The sequence below is a fragment of the Elephantulus edwardii genome, unplaced genomic scaffold (assembly GCF_000299155.1).
Source record: "Elephantulus edwardii isolate Elephantulus edwardi_28Jun2011 unplaced genomic scaffold, EleEdw1.0 scaffold00400, whole genome shotgun sequence".
Taxonomy (NCBI): domain Eukaryota; kingdom Metazoa; phylum Chordata; class Mammalia; order Macroscelidea; family Macroscelididae; genus Elephantulus; species Elephantulus edwardii.
Window position 1 is genome coordinate 1,309,369 of NW_006400150.1, and position 6,001 is coordinate 1,315,369.

The following is a 6,001-nucleotide window of genomic DNA, read 5'->3' on the forward strand; positions in this document are numbered from 1 at the left end:
TGATTTGAACTATTAAATTCTCCCCAATAGGTAGGACTACACAGGTTTTTATATCTTTGTACAACTAATTATTAGGAAGTGTCTCACAGAACTCCATGAGAACTTTTATCATCATAATAGAGAACTTTCCCTAATGCTTTGGATTGCCAGCAAGTCAGAGATATAATAATATTTTATGTATCTAGTTCAGTGATGGAGGAGATATTCTACACAAGAGAAACTCCTTAGTGGGTTACTTTTTTATTGACTTTATTATGGCACCAAAATTTCTTTTAGAATATTAACCTATAGCTTGCCTGTCTGCATTTGTAAAAGATATTAAAAATATTTTTATCTTTACTGGATATCCCAGAGAATCTACATGTTGCAGAAAGTCTATTGAACTTATCTGGAGAGTAGTGTCTAGTCCTGCTATGATATGTCATTTGCTTCTTTTGTGATTTAAAGCATTATTATAGTCATTTTCAGGGTTCTGTTTTCTCATCCTTAGAATTAAGCTGTCACTCCAGATCAATATTTCTTAAATTTAACTTGCATCAGAAATACTGAGTAAAACCTAAAACCCACTGTCATGGAATAAATTCCAGATTATAGTAACACTCCATCAGGTTTCTGAGCCTGTGACTCTTTTTTTTTAAAATTATTTTATTAATATTAATGAACATTTACAGGGATCTTGGATTTCCATTCATTCATTGTTGCACTTTTCCCCCTATCCTGCCCCTGACCCCAGTTCACTCCTCTCTTCGAAAATCAAAAGATAAACTCCTTCATTGGTATATAAGACCCCTGCCCCCTGCACCCCCCACCCTAAATACACTCCACTATGCAACCTTAATTCTGGATTCCTGTGATAACCGTAATACCCTATCATATATCACTTTTAAACTGTTCTCTCCCTCATTTATTTCAATGCAGTATACATAATTTATCCAGTTTTTCTCAGTCTTACTCCAACACTGATGTCAGTACCATTCTATAACAGTGGTACCATTCAGTATTTGTCCTTTTGTGACTGAGATTTTTCATTCAGCATTTCTTCCAGGGTCACCCATTTTAAATAATATTGCATGAGTTTCTTGTTTTTCAATGCAGCGTAGTATTCCACTGTGTGAATATACCACACCTTCTCTATCCATTAGTTTTTTTGTTTTTTTTTTTTTATGGGCACTTAGGTTGCTTCTAACTCCTTGCTATTGTGAACAGAGCCGCAATAAACATGGGTGTGCATATATCTGGTTGGATGGCAAATATGGTCTCTTTAGGGTACATTCCCAGTAGTGTGATTGCTGGGTCAAATGATATCTCTATTTGCAACTTAAAGTTGACATAAAGTTGATATATTAGATTGCTCTAGGAAAGGTGATTGTAATGCATTGCATTGCATTGCATTATTTTGTACTGCACTGAGTTACATTACATTGTTATTGTTGTTATGTGCCGTCGAGTTGCTTGCAACTAATAGTGACCCTATGTACAACAGCCCTAAACTCTGCTCTGTCCTGTACCAATCTCACTGTCTTCGACACACCCATCCCGATTACCTCAGTCACTGAATCAGTCCACCTCATAGAGGGTCTTCCCCTCCTGTGCCTTTCCTCCACCCTCCCAAGCATGATGTCCCTCTCCAAGGACCAGTCTCTCCTTAAAACATGACCAAAGTATGTCAGACGAAGCCTCAGAATCCTTGCCTCCAAGGAGACACCCAGTTTAACCCTTTCCAGGATGAATCTGTTTGTTTTCCTAGCAGTCCATGGTACCCTCAATACTCTTTTCCAACACCAAAACTCAAAGGCATCAATTCTCCTTCTATATCCCCTAGTCATTGTCCAACTCTCTGATACATAACAAGTGATTGCAAAGACCATGGCCTGTATCAATGGCATCTTAGTCTCCAGAGAGACACCATTGCTCTTCAGAACTTTAGAGAGGTCCCTAACAGCAGAGTTTACCATAACAATATGTCTTTTAATTTCCTGGATGCTGGTGCCAAGATTGTTGACTGTCGAGCCAAGCAGACTAAAGCTATGAACAATCTCAAGTATTCAACATTACATTATATCTTGGAATATATCAGGACAGGAGAAATCACTAACAACTTGCAAATGGTACAACATTGTTTGCTAAAATTCAAGAAAGCTTGAAACACTTAATGATGAAGATTAAAGACTATAGCCTTTAGTATGGATTATACCTCCACATAAAGAATATAGAAATCTTCACAAATGGACCAGAAAGCAATGCCATTATAAATCAAAATGGGAGGGGGAGGGTAATCATCAAGTAACCATATGGGCAGAGTAAAATTGTCCTGTAAAGTTTGCAGAGCAAGAAATCTTTACAGAAGGAGCCTGCCTCATCTTGAGGAGCATCTGGTGGGTTTGAACTGCCAATATTTCAGTTTGCAGATCAACAGTACACTATACCATCGAGGTTTATTTTAATAATCTTGATAACTGAGAAAATATTAAATTTGTAAATTTCACTTTACATGTATCCACAATCAACATTCAAGGAAGTAACAATCAAAGAAATCAAATGACTTACTGCAATGACCAAATCTTCTGTAAAAGATCTCTCCAAATTGTTGAAAAATTAAGATATCACTTTGAAAACAATGATTTGCCTGACCAAAGCCATATTTTCTATCACCTTATCTCCATGCAAAAGCTGGATAATAAAGAACTGCAAAAATTGAAACTTTTGAATGATGATTTTGGTAAAGATTATTTGGCATAAAGAATATACCATGGATTGTCAGAAAAAGAATCTGGTTGATATTGGAAGCTTAGCTTTAGAAGGAAGCATTTAGTCTCGTGTGGTTTGCTGCTTTTGTTGTGTTCTGTCAAGTTGGAATTGACCCATAGCTGAGTCTCCAGTGATTTTTCAAAGGCAGTAAAACACACGGGAGGAGATTGCCCATCTGACGCATTAGAACATGTCTTCGGGCATGTACTTTAAACATGCTTCCTCGGAGGAACATCGTACTTGATAGAGTAGAAGGCAAATGGAAATGAAAACCTTAGTGATTTGGATTGATCCAATGGCTGCAAGAATGGGATTCAAACACAGCAACAATTGTGAAGATTGCACAGAACCAGGCAGAGTTCCATTCCACTACACAGAGTGGCTGTGTGTCAAAACCAGCTTGACAACACTTAACAACAACTACAACCAATATGGCAAAAAAAAAATCTTCTCTTAAGTAACTGGTTAATTAAAAACTCTAAACCTGTTGCTGCAGAGTGCAAACCAATGCACACCTGATCCTCTAATGTGTGTTCAGAAGCAGTAAATCACACGGGAGGAGATTGCCCGTCTTTCTCTTGCAGAGCAGCTAGTGGATTCATTTGGGCTGAGAGTGCAACTTCCTACTCACCAGGCCCAAGATGAAGTACGGCCAACTGAATTAACCCATCACGTCATAAACAGCATATCATCAGGAGTTCCATATATATTGGTGCTGTTGTTGTTAGGTGCCGTCTAGTTGAGTACAACTTGTTGTGACCTTATGAATAACAGATCTGAATCCTGTCCTTTCCTGTGTCATTCTCACCATCTCAGATATACTTGAGCCCATTGCTATGGTAACCATGTCAATCCATCTCATTAGGGGTCTTCCTCTCTTTCACTGGTCTTGCACTTTTCCAAGCATGATATCCCTTTCCAAGGAATAGCCTCTCCTAGCAACATGTGTGAAGTATACGAGGTGAAGCTTTTCCATCCTTGCTTCCAAGGAGCACTCTGGCTGTACCCTTTCTAAGACATACCTGTTTATTCTTTTGGCAGTCTATGGTATAGTCAGTACTATTCTCCAACAATACAGCCCAAAGGTATCACTTCTTTTTCTGTCATTCTTAAGAATTCATTGTCCAGTTCTCAAATGCATAGCAAGTGATTTGAAAAGACCATGGGTTGAATCAGGCACACCTTAATCTTCAAACCGACATCATTGCTCTTTAGTATTTTAGTGATATACCTGACAGCAGACCTACCAAATGCAATATGTTTTGATCTCCTGACTGCTAGTACCAAGGGTGTTGATTGTAGATCCAAGATATACGAAATCATTAACAACTTTGATCCTTTCTCCATCTCTCATGATGTTGCTTTGGCCCTGTGTTAAGGACATTTGTTTTCTTGATGTTGAGATGTAATCCATATTAGAGACTATATCATTTGATCTTCTGCAGCAAGCAGTTCAGGTCCTACTCACAGCAAGCAAGGTTATGTCATCTGCATAATGCAGGTTGTTGACTAGCCTTCCTCTGATTCTGATGTCATCTATTCTTCTTCATAAAGTTCAGCTTCATGAATTATTTGTTCAGGGTACAGATTAAATAGATATGGAGAAAGGATACAACCATGACATATACCCTTCCTGATTTCAAATCATGTTCCATTTGAACAACAGCTTCATAATCTAGGTATAGATTTCATATTAGCACAGTTATGTGTTCTGGGATTCCTACTCTTCTCAGTGTTAGCCACAATTTGTTGTGATCCATGCATTCAAATATATTTGCATAGTCAATAAAACACAGATAGTCATTCTTCTATTATTCTCTGCTTCGAGTAAGCATCCATCTGACAATAGCAATTATCTCCTTGGTGTCATGCCTTTTCTAAACAAGCTTGAACTTCTGGAAGTTTCCTGTCAATGTACTATTACAGCAATTTATGGATCTTCAGCAATATTTTGCTTATCTGTGATACAAAAAATATTGTTAAAGAATTTCCACATTATGTTGGATTGTCTTTCTTAGAAATTGGAACAAATATGGATATCTTCCAGTCAGTCTGCAAGGCAATTGTCCTCCAAATTTCCTGGAGCAGACTGGTGAACACATTCTAGGGCTGCATCTGTTATTTGGGACACATCATTCTGTATCTCATCTATTCTTTCTTTATTACCATTGGCTCTTGTTCGTATGGCACTTTCTGAAATGTTTTAGTGTTGACCAATTCTTTTTAGTACAGAGATTCTGTGTATTGATTCAATTTTATTTTGATGCGTCTTGGATCATTCAAAAATTTGTCTATGGTGTTGCAACCCAGTGTTTTAATTTGTTTTTCAGTTTTTTCAGCTTGAGAAATGCCAAGTGCGTTCTTCGATTTTTATTCTCTGACTCCAGCTCTTTCTGCATTTTGTTATAATTGTCTTCTTGAGCTGCTCTTTGAAATACTCTATTCATCTTTTTTTTAAATTTTGGAATATCTTCCCTTTTTTTGCTTCTCAATATTCTAATGCCATTTTCATAGTTTCTTTTGACTTCTGTTTTGATTTTTTTTCTTTCTTCTCTGTCTCTGTAATGACCTTTTGCTCTCCTCTTGGACAATATCCCTGATTGCATCCCACAGATCTCTGGTCTTCGATCATTGGTGATCAACGCCTTAAATCCATTCTTAAGATGTTTTTTTAAATTCAGATGGAACATACTCATGTTTTGCTTCTTGTGGATTTGATTTAATCTTCTTCAGTTTCAATTTGAAATTGTACATGAATAAAAATAATGGTCTGTTTTGCAGTCAGCACCTGATCTCAATTCTGATTGGTGGGCTTCTCCAATGGTTCTTTCCACAGACGTAGTCAATCTATTTTTTGTGCCCTCTGTAAAGTCACTTTTGTCTTTCTTTAAAAGAAGACATATTCTGTGAATAAATCATTGAATGTACAAAATTCAATCACCCTCTAGCCTTGTTTTTGTAACTAAGTCTGTACTTTCTTGCTACCATTCTGGTGTTCCAAATGCCAGAAGGCTCACCCAAAGTAGGCAGGCTACAGCAAAGTTATTAGATTAAGACAGTGTAGGAATCAGGACTGGCCACCCTCTTCTGAAATAACAATCCTCTGAAAACTCTACAAATAATAGAGAAACATTGTTGTTGTTGTTATGTGCCGTCAAGTCGTTTACGACTCATAGCGACCCTATGTACCACAGCCCTAAACTGTGCTCTATCCTGTGCCAATCTCATTGCCTCTGACACACCCATCCCGAGT